We start from the raw sequence: 12,110 nt of genomic DNA, 5'->3' as shown, positions 1-12,110 counted from the left end.
GGAGGTTTTCAAAATTTTGGGCATATGAACCGACAAAAGTATGGATAGGATTAAAGCTCAAAAATTTGCTGAGATTATCGATAGATAGAGCTTTTTTATCACACTAGCCTACGAAAAACATAATATCGCTGTAAACAGGGCCACTAGGAAAACCTTCGGTAAAAATGTCCAGACCATCATCGAACAGACCCTTAACCACAAAAAAAATTGAACATTTGTGTGGATGGTACCGCAAGGATTGGACAGATAGGTCCCAAATTTGAACATAAACTAAGTTTCGACAATATTTAGAGATCAAAAGTTTGGACCAAATCGGTTGCTACGTCTGTGAGAAATCGCGCGTACCACTTTAGCGAATATTTTCGAACTTTTGTGGTGGAGGTACCGGAAGGAGTGGACCTATAAGCAGCACCTTCGAATTTCATCTAATATTCGAAGAAATATTTAAATATCCAAAGTGTGGACGAACGCAGTATTCGGTTCGAGCTCCCCAGCCACTACATATGGTGCCATAGGGGTTTTTTTACAACTTTGGGACTGTTTTCTCAAGAAGTGTGGACTTGCCCTGAAAAAACGTTTACCATCGTAATTGAGGCAGCGGATGCAAGTTTCTTCAACAAAAACGAGAGCAAGTCTTAAAGTGAATTTATCCAAAATTTTGTGTGTGAGGTACCCGAAGTCCATATTCGAACCTGACCTATATCTGGTAGATATATTAGGATGTGTAAAGTATGAACCAAATCGGTCACTCCCATCAAGAGTTATCGTGCGCACAATTTTTCCGAACATTTTTGAACTTTTGTGGGGGAGGTACCTGAAGGAGTGGACCGATATGGCTTATCTTCGAACTTAAACTAAGTTTGCACAAAATATTACGAAGGCCACATTTTGGACCGAATCGGCAGATCCGTTCGAGAGTTATCTTGCGCTCCAACCACTACACACGATGTCATAGGGGTTTTTTTGTAACTTTCAGGTTATTTTCTGAAGTCCATAGCCCCTGATGAAACTTATACCGTCGTATGGGGGCAGTGAATACAAGTTGCTACAACAAAAATCAAAGCGATTCGAGAGCAGGTCCTAAACTGAACTTATCCGAAATTTTGTGTGGGAGGTACCCGAAGGACTAGACCGATTTAGTCCATATTGGAACATCATCTAAGTCTGGTAGAAATTTCACGATGTGCAAAGTAACTTAATTTATTTTTAATTATTTTTTATATTTTACTTGTGGACCCGTAGAACTTCGTCTCGCAGACGCTTATTAAAATTGAAGATTTGAGAACAAACATCACGTTGCATAGTCCAAATGCACATTGCTATGAATTCTTTGAATTGAAATATTTAGGACGATGTTGAATGTTTGAAGCACTAAGTGGTACTTCGTGTAAATTCTAAATTGTGCGTATGAAATCTAAAATTTTGCTGGAAAACATAAAATGGGCATTTTTGAAGTGAACATTAAAAGTGATGCACCACAATAATCGATCAATAATTTCCAATTTTTTCTTCTTTTCTGCCATTTTAGTAATTAGAATGGTGGAATAATTGGTCCTCTATCGTTTTCAGTAGTTTTGTCATTGATTCCGATAGAAAAAATGATGTTACTGACGTAATTTTGGCATGATTGTAATTAATGTCCCTTTGTAGGTAATTTGGCTAGAAATTTCTAGCTTTTGAAGCTATTTTCCAAAAAATGACTATGAACCAGTAAGGAAAGGATCAAAGTCGGGCGGGGCCGACTATATGATACCCTACACCACTGTGAATATGTAAAATATAAATCGGAGCTATATCCAGATCTAAACCGATTTTGATATAATTTGGCACATTTATTTCCAGACCGAATTCAGTCACACATTCCAAATATCATTGAAATCCGACTTATATAGCGTGTTTGGAGCAGCAAATACGCGAAATCGCCCGAAAATATATATGGGTGCTATATCCAAATCTGAACCGATTTCGATATAATTTGGCACATTTATTTCTAGACTGAATTCAGTCACACATTCCAAATTTCATCGAAATCGGAAATATATAGCGTGTTTGGTACAGAATATACGTGAAATCGACCGAAAATATATATGGGAGCTATATCCAAATCTGAACCGATTTCTATATAATTTGGCACTTATGTCTAGACCAAATTCAGTCAAACATTCAAAACTTCATCAAAATTGGACGTATATAGCGTGTTTGGTGCAGCAAATACGTGAAATCGGGCGAAAATATATATGGGAGCTATATCCAAATCTGAACCGATTTTCACCAAAAGCAATAGCGTTCTTCCTACGGCTAAAAAAGTTGTAGTCCCCAATTTTCAGCTGAATCGGACAAAAAATGCAACCTGTGCGTTGCGAACAAAAATACATGGACAGACGGACGGACATGCATAAATCGACTCAGAAAGTGATTATATGTATATCCCCAAAAGGAACTATGGGTCTATTTCGTTTCCTTTTGTATGTTACATACAAATGCACAAAGACATAATACCCCTTACCACTGTGTGGTGTAGGGTATAAAAATCATTAAGGGTAATGTCTAGAGTATGTACAAACAATTTAATGATATATGAAAAGTCCTGTATCAGTCAGGCTTTCTAGCCAAAGCCTGACATTTCTAGCCAAATTACCTACAAAGGGACATTAATTACAATCATGCCAAAATTACGTCAGAAACATCATTTTTTCTATCGGAATCAATGACAAAACTACTGAAAACGGTAGGGCCCACTTATTCCAGCATTCTGAAATGACAGAAAAAGCGAAAAATTTGGAAATTATTGATCGATTATTGTGGTGCATCATTTTTTTAATGCTCACTTCAAAAATACCCATTTTATGTTTTCCGGCAAAATTTTAGTATAACGGTACCGTAAATGGAATATTTTTGTACGCCATCTTAAAGAAAACTTTTTAGCCTACAAAATGGTTTTTGAATTGTTAAAATTCGTTTCCAAGTTATCAACGTTTACTTAGGAGAGTTCACGCACAGAAAAAATATTTTTCGCTTTTGTTGGAACAAAAATATATGTTTTGGTTCCAAAAATGTATTTGTTTTGTTCAAACATTGTAATCCAAATCCAAAAATACCTACTTTTGTTCCAAACATAGAAAACAAAAACAACTTTCGAATTTCCGCAATATTGTTAAAATCGTTAACAATACCGATTGTAGGAACTATCATAATCTAATTTTGTTTACAAAAAGTATTGTCAATACAGAAAACCAGCCCAGAAATTTTTGATTTGAGTGCATATACTTCTCATATACAGTTTTCGCATAACTTGGATATAAATGTCGCGTATAATATTGCAATCATTGATGAACACAATACATGGTTTGCTGCATTGGCTGACAACAAAGACAAACAAAAAGCCACAAGAACCCACCACAACATAAGGAATAATTAAACACCATAACAAACATGAAAAGGAAAGAAGAATGAAACAAAACAGAAACAAATAAAAACAAGAGTCTCACAAGTACATACACACAAAAACAAAGGTAAAGGCAGCATGTCATACAAACACACCACAACTCACCAAAATTGTTTTTTCAACACGGCATCGAATAGCGAGAGAAGAGAAACAAATTTTCGAAGAAAAGAGAGAAATATTGTTCAGTTGACACAAACTATTTTTGGATTTACAATACTACATGAGGAATCCAACAATATGTTAACAATACATATTTTGCTCTTGGAATATTGTTGGATCAAACATATTTTTTTCTCTGCGTGTTGGCGTTTTTTGTTTGGGATGACGACTTCTATTTTGTTTTTCAAAATAGTCAGACTTAATCCCATAGTCGTTGTTTTAATAGTTTAATAAACATTAATTCATTAGTTAATTTTTTATTTCAGGTTGCATCATTTTCAGTGACAGTCACTGTATGTATGTATATATGAATGTATTGATAAAACCAGGGTTTCGGAGTCGAGCCATTTTTCGTTCGACACCGACTCCGACTCTGACTCTGTAGTCGACTTTTTCACGACTCCAGACTCCGGAGTCGACTCCGAGGGCAATTTTCAGTACCACTCAAAATATGTACAAGTTTCCAATTTTTCCTATATGTTGGCTTTTTCGTAAGATATTCCTTGATGGAACGAACATTCGTCCAATATAATACTCAACTACAAAACTTGCATATAAATACTGAAATGAAAACTCAATAAAACCGAAGTTAAGTGTCCCTGCCACCCTTCCCCGTGAGAAAATCTTTAAGCGTTGAATATTGTCAGCCTGAAGGGGCTATAAAAACGTTGAAATCAAAAAATGAAATCAAAACAATAAGGCTTGATAAGAATTCTGTGACGAATTTAAAATATATAACTTAAAATTCTGTACTGAATTCAACAGGCATGCTGACATGGCTAAATAGACATAGAAATTGATTATGATGGAGCCCTAATGATAGTATGTGCATATCCTCTGGCTCATCCTCTAATTTAATATAATATAATTTTTGCCTACATGTTTTCATAGCTTTTTAAAATATGAATAAATGGGCCAAAAAAATTTTTGTTTGAATATTTTTCGACTCCGACTCCGACTCCGAAACACTGGATAAAACAGAAACATAAAATGTCACAGGATTTTGTACACACACAATTTTCGCTAAAAATTGACAAAAATTGCAAAAAATAATTAAATCAATAGTAAAAGCTCAAAAAAAATGTGTGGAAAGACCGAAATTCTTCAAATTTTTTTTTAGGTTTTATCCATTTCTGCCATGAGACCATTGTGAATTAGTGCGATTTTTCAAAATCAGTTCGGCGGTTCTTGTGTTTTAAGCGTATAAAGATAGATTCGAATTACAAATGAAAAAAATCGAGTTACTATTAATATATTTTGAATTAAAATTGGAATTCTTAAATTACAAATTGCAACTAAAATGTTTCGAATGACATTTGTATTGGAATTCTGTAACTCTTTTTTACCAAAACAAATCGATAAAATTAAAATGGTTTTGATTGTTCCGACAATTATATTCTATCAACACATCCAATTATATTCCTTATTCTAATTTATGGAATAAATTCTTTATTGGTTTTAAGCGGAACAAGAAAAGGTATTTCTCATAATTTCTGAAGAAGTTTTGAAGACCGACACAGTTTCGATAATGGCCTAAAGTGTAATAAAGTAATTTAATCGTGATTTGATGACTATTTGAAATATGTTTTTATTTAAAATGCAAATGCAAAAACTGTTAATGTAGAAATTTCAAGCCTCCAAAGAACTCCGCATTGCCAAATCTTCACATTTGTGAATAAAAGTAGGATTTAATCCGTTTATCACCTCTGTTCAAATATGTCAAAATATAGTTATGACAATGTGGGTATTATTTATGTTTATGCATTCCTAAGTAGCAGCTTACCGCCACTTCTTGAACACATGGACAAACAAACCAAGAAGCGTTCAAAACATCCTTGAAAATGTTGGAATATGACATTTATGTTTTTTTTTCATCAATGTTTGGTTACTTTGTGAACAACTACCAGAGAAAATATACCGACAATGACAAGCATCGCCCTCAAATGGCCACAAGAACTCAACAAATTCCTGTTATCATTGCTGATACTCCACCACTCTACTTAGGGACACGTAAGTCTCCTCAGCCCCATCACATAAAATGTATGGAACGCATTTGGGGATATGATGATTGTAGAAAACGTGGTAGTAAGCAGTAAAAAAGGAACGACGACACACGTTCGTACAGCCCAGCGAACAAAAACAGATCTCTTTGCGATGATAAATTAATCGCTAAGAGTATTTTCATGTTCTTGTAAGACAATCCATTGTCAAAACGGGTAGATTGATTATGTCCAACCGGGTTTTGGCATGGCTTTCATGCAATTTATGCGAAATGCGAGTGTTGCTCTCAGTCGTATGTGGAGGGCAAAAACGGCACGGCACAGCACAAAAATGTTGCTGCTGTTTTTCATGCATGAAATGTCACCAATTCCATGAAACAACAGTACAGAAGCCCATAGAAAATAGGGATGTCTAGAAGGAAAAAATAGATTAATAGAATGGATATTTTGCAAAGGAATTTATTTGAGCTAAAAGCAGGACAAAATTTCCCAATGTGCGCATGTCTTAAACATTCTATCGAACCTTCCACCCAATATCTTGGGATAGGAGTGTTCAGAATCTGGACACCATCGACCAATATATTCAGGGGATGTCACAAGTCGGCATTCCAAGAAGTGAACAGTGATTTAGCGGAAGTCATTTTCATATTTCTCTGATACTTCCATCTGTACTAAGTCTGCTATGTAGATGTTTAACCTATTGCAGATGTCATCGACGATAGGACCCGATGTTAATATAGCACAATCATCCGCATAAATTGCGATCTCTATGCCATATGAAGTTAGAGTTAAACCATTTCCGATGATATTAAAAAATTTTTGGGGACATCCCTGTTTCAATCTACGGGTCCCCGAGTTCTCTTTACTAAATTACACAATCTGACATCCACAGATATATTTGATTATCCAACGTTTCAAACTCGTCTAGAGGGAATTCTTTTCTATGACCTCGAAAAGCTTGGCATGGTTGACAGTATCGTAGGCTAACGATAGGGCAAGAGCCACCACAACTACACCCTGTTCTGATTCAGTCCTTGACAGGTACATATGTGTGGATATGGCGTGTAATTTTGTGGGAATCCATGATGATCTTGGGTAATTGCCTCTAGAATCTTCGCTACTGGCGAGAGAAGGGAAATTGGCCGCTACCATTCCACGGTGCTGCCATTTTTGTGTGGCTTGAGTAGCGAGACCACGCAGTCAACTAACGATAAATAGGGGACACTCGGCATCATCGCTAGCCGTAAATTGTGATGGTACCTCCTCGGTTGACACTCTTGGGGTTAACTATAAACTGCCGGTTAAAATAAGCAACTCTTCGAAAATGTCACTGTCACTCCTGCATCTATTCCGGTTTCGAGATTAATTTAACCGTTGCCCACAATTCACTCAATTTGGTAGCAATGTTACATTGCTTCGGATTCACTAGGGGAGTTGCCATTCTCCCAATAGGCGCGTCTTCCCGTGTGGCGGATGGGAAAGGGGTCTCTGCGATGTTTGCGGTAGGAACTGACCTAGGGCAACCGGAGTCAGACCTGGCTCCGCATGTCGTGGAAACCTGGGGACCCCCGTGGACCAAAAATAGATCGGGGTAGTTCCCTTAAATAATTAACTTAGATGGGTAGGAAAAGTAATAGGAATAAAGTTACGGTGCAGGGATTTAATAACCCAGTACCGGCGGCAAGCGCTGGTGAGACCACAAGCCACGTTTTCGTCGAGATCAAGTGATTGTGAAGCGAATGTTTTTGGTATGGATGCCTTGGCACCTACAGCTGTACCTGTTACAAGTGCATTAAGTATAATCCCAAAAATAGATGACTACCCGGCAATTCAAATGGAACATGACTTGGCCAGGACTGGTAGTTATGGGCTGGGACACTTACATGGGACCTTTAAAGTTATTCATGATAGTTTAGAGAGACAGAGTAGGGAACTCCTCGACCAGGTGGACATGCTTGTCCCGGAAGAGCAAAGTGGGTACATACTCCCGGAGGAATTGCTACACAATCTGATAAGCTGGACACCGCGGTGATTCCGGCCAAGTCTATTAGGGTGGATAACAGTGGCTCTAACGAAGAGAGTATGAACCTTGATGCCCAACCGAAGGTCCGACTCCGAGTGGTACTATGTCGGCACATGCCGACACAAATCTTCAAAGGCAGACTGCAATTGAATCGCTGTCCGACGACGGCGAATCTAACGAAACCCCGACAACGGCCAGCGACTCAAAGGATGGACCATTCCCAAGAAGCATCCGATGCGAATGCGTGATGTATCATATCTCCGCAAGTTCGTATGATGAGATACGAACTTGCATTCGGAGAGGGAGGTCTACTTCATCAGGAGTAAGCTGAGGTTCGTAAGAAAGTTTGAAAAAACTTACCCTCATGCACCTCATCGTGGGCTCCATGTGGAAAGGATCTTCCTCCCGAACCAAGCAGTTGCTCGATTCGGAGTCTCTAAGCAAACCCCGGGGACGAGCAAAGTAGTAGACCCGAAATCTGCTCCAAAGCCGAAGCCGAGCCAAAAAAAAAAACTGGAAAAGTCCATTGACTACTGGTGAAAGGGTCTGAAAGCCAAAGCTGAAGCGGAGGTCTGGACAGGAAGATGGTCAAGTCGGCTAAGGAACCATCGTCTTCTGGAGGGACGACAGCAATAAATCTGTGATGGACATTCGTTCCTCTGGGTTGGCAGGATTCGTAATTTATAAGACCTGGCACCACAATGGAGAAGTTCTGGTAAGCTTCCTCCTCCGCTTCATGGCCGATCATTCCCCAAAACGTTCTAACCATCGCCACGTTGCAAGCTACAGATGATGGTGAGCTCTGTTTCTGAATCGCGGCTATGATGATGCATTTCCAGGGCGTTGGATGATTACGCGATCTTGGCCTCGGGTCCTGTCATCGATGAAATATGTGATATCTTCATAGCTGACCTAGTGCAGTTCCTTAATCTGAGGAATATGGGAATATCCGCCGCCAAATCCACATTCGTATTGGACCCGAATTGATGGCATGATACCCAACACATGCCCGACATGTGGATTGGGAGCGCACGGCACACTACGACACACTGCATTTGTTTAGCTGCCCAGATAACCCCTCTCACCTGTCTCCTGATTCTTTATGGACTCTAACAGTCAAGGCTGCAGAATTTTTGAGTCTACATACAGAGGAACCCGAACCTGATACCCGAAATAATATACGGACGAACATATATTCATTGCTACAACAACAACTTCAATGGCAGTAGTTTCGGAGTCGGCTAAGACCTGAGAAGCCTCGGAAGTGCATCCATTACATCTCACCGTTGTAATCTGGCAAACGGAGCAGATTCTTAACCTGGGGTTCTTCTTTATTCCGCCACGGGCCAAAAGTACTCGGAGCAGGCATTCCAGAATATATAAATTTTGATGTAAATAAACCCTAGGGGAAATAAACCCTACTGTGTCACATGCTTTGCTATTTATAATCTTTTATCAAAATTTCATTCTTGATGCAATTCCCTACCATTTCAAGCCCATTTGGCAAATATATAATGATGGTGACCACTGCTGTTTTACCGCAGTCAAACAAATAAAGCGAAGAAATCTTTTATATTTAATAATATCATTTTTCTTAAATTTTGATTTAACTACTGAAACTTACTATACTTTAAATCACGTTTAATCATCGAAAGTTTAGCAGGCGACTACTGCCGTGTAACACAGTAAGCCTTTCCCCACATCACCACCATTAACAATAACAACAACAACAAACAATTCTTCGAGAACACATTATTTCAAAACACTACCAGAAGTTGGTTAATTTTTATTTTGAAAGTTCACTCGAGCATTACTTTGGACATGATGATTATGATGATACAATGGATGTGAATGAATATGCCTGGCCATGGCTGGGTAGAAGAAGAAGAGTGAAGATAGTTAAATTGAAACTTTGCCAAATCATTAGGACGACTTTCGTTCGCAATGTGACTGTTGTGGCAATTGGCTGGCCTCGTGTTAAAGGCAAATAAATACATTTCCAGAAGCCAACAGGTGCCAAAGAGTTGCGATCAATCATCAGAGGAATCAATTGTTAATTAAGAATTCTTGTTATGGCCATGGTAGCCGAGCATTGTCTCTTATCTGTTACCAACATCGATCCGTTGCCTGACATTGATTGGTGACAATGAGCTGGCTGAGCTGAGCTGAGTGTTGTTGTTTGTTTTGTTTTGCAGTAGGTCGATTGCAAGGATGGTTTGATGTGATGTGTAGTCATTGCTTCCTTAATTTCGTCGTCTCTTTATGAATGACAATTTTAATTTGTATATGTGTGTCTCCTTGTGTGTTTTCTGCGTAAACTAAATGTCAACAATGCAAAGTATCCAGTTTCCAAGAAAGGGTTGGGTGCTAATCAGCATGACTTTGACATGTTTTGAAGAATGTTTCCCTCCTCTACGAATGGATGTGCATATTTGGGTTGTTAAATGAAATTTGTTCTAATTAGTTAATCATGAACTTTGTGCGATTCGGCGACTCCACCGTTATTGGTTCAGGGATAGTTTGGCCAACAAAAATCCGCATGGTACCCACTATTATAGAAACCACTACAGCATGACTTGAGTTTCGGATATAAAATATATGGTTTAGTTTGGAATTTCCGAACAGATTTTAAGTTAAAAGAGATGACTAATTTTCGGGGAGGACCTTTTAAGCATTAACTTTTAATGTGAAAATTATGTTTCTAATGCCGACATGTTGGTTTATTTTGCGTTTTTATAGGAGCCTGCGCACCTATACTGATAATTCTGGTATATTTTATAACCACATGGAAGACTAAATAACAAATTTCAGTATATCGGTGGGATATTGACGTCACAACCTTCAGAATTACGAAAATCGGGCGGTACCGTTCTATGGGGGCAATATCGAAACGTGGACCCGACGAATTTAAGTCAGAAAGGCTTTTACCCCCAAACAAAGACTAAATACCAAATTTCAACCAAATTTCAACCACAACCTTCAAAATACCGAAAATCGGGAGGTACCGTTCTATGGGGACTATATGAAGGCGTGGACCCAAACCGACAAATTTCTGGGAGAAATGAGGCTAAAACCTTTACAATACCGAAAATCGGGAGGTACCGTTTTATGGGGGCTATACTAAGGCGTGAACCTATACCGACAAATTTCATATGGAAGGTTTAAAACCCCAAAGGAAGACAAAATACCAAATTTCAGCCATTTCCGTTGAATATTGAGGCCCCAACCTTCAAAAAACCGGAAATAGTGAGTTACCGTTCTATGGGGGCTATATGAAGGCGTGGACCCATACCGACAAATTTCTGGGAAAAAGTTTTATACCTCCAACGAAGACTAAGTATTAAATGTCAGCAATTTCGGTGTGGCAATGAGGCCACTACCTTCAAAATACCGGAAATAGGGAGGTACCGTTCTATTGGCGCTATACTAAGGCGTGGACCTATAACGACAAATTTCATATGGAACGTTTAATACCCCATAGGAAGACCAAATACCAAATTTCAGCCATTTCGGTTGTATATACCATTTCGGTTCAAAATACCGGAAATAGGGAGTTACCGTTCTAAGGGGGCTATATGAAGGCGTGGACCCATACCGACAAATTTCTGGGAGAACGTTTTATACTCCCAACGAAGACTAAGTACCAAATTTCAGCCATTTCGGTGTGATAATGAGGCTAAAACCTTCACAATACCGAAAATCGGGAGGTACCGTTCTATGGGAGCTGTACTAAGACGTGGACCTGTACCAACAAGTTTTTGGGGGAATGTTTTATACCCGCAACGAACTAAGTAACAAATTTCAGCCATTTTAGTGTGATAATGAGGCTAAAACCTTCAAAATACCGAAAATATGGTGATACCGTTCTATGGGGGCTATATCAAAACGTGGACCGATAAAGCCATTTGCAATACCAAACATCCTAGGAGTCATAGAAACTTCTATACCAAATTACAAAGCTCTATCTTAAAAATTGCGAGCTGTATCTTGATTTCAACAGACGGACGGATGGACATGGTTATATCGACTATATTTTACCCTGATCTAGAATATATATAAATTATGGGGTCTCCGATGAAAATTTCAATGTGTTACAAACGGAATGACAAATTTAATTATACCCTCCAATTATGGTGGAGGTTATAATTAAGCTACAGCATCAGCATCAAGTAGTATATTCTTCTTCATGATGGAATCTCTCAAATAAAACGCTTGCCGTTTAATGTTGTCCCCATTTTTAATTTAAATGCAAGCGTTTTATTTGAGAGATTCCATCATGAAGAATTCGGCCTAAAAATGAAGATTAAATCCTCAAAATACCTGAAAGCGGGTGGTACCGTTATATGGGGGCTATACGAAAAAAATGGACCCGTTTTGGTTTCATATTCATGTATTGTCATAAAAGTGTGCAAAGTTTCAGTTCGATTGGTCAACTGCAATTGTCTTAAAAATGAGTTACTATATTTCATGCACGAATACAAAG

This window comes from Musca autumnalis, unplaced genomic scaffold (genome assembly GCF_047663935.1).
Source record: "Musca autumnalis isolate F117 unplaced genomic scaffold, ASM4766393v1 scaffold_1, whole genome shotgun sequence".
Classification (NCBI taxonomy): domain Eukaryota; kingdom Metazoa; phylum Arthropoda; class Insecta; order Diptera; family Muscidae; genus Musca; species Musca autumnalis.
This window is presented reverse-complemented; position numbering follows the sequence as displayed.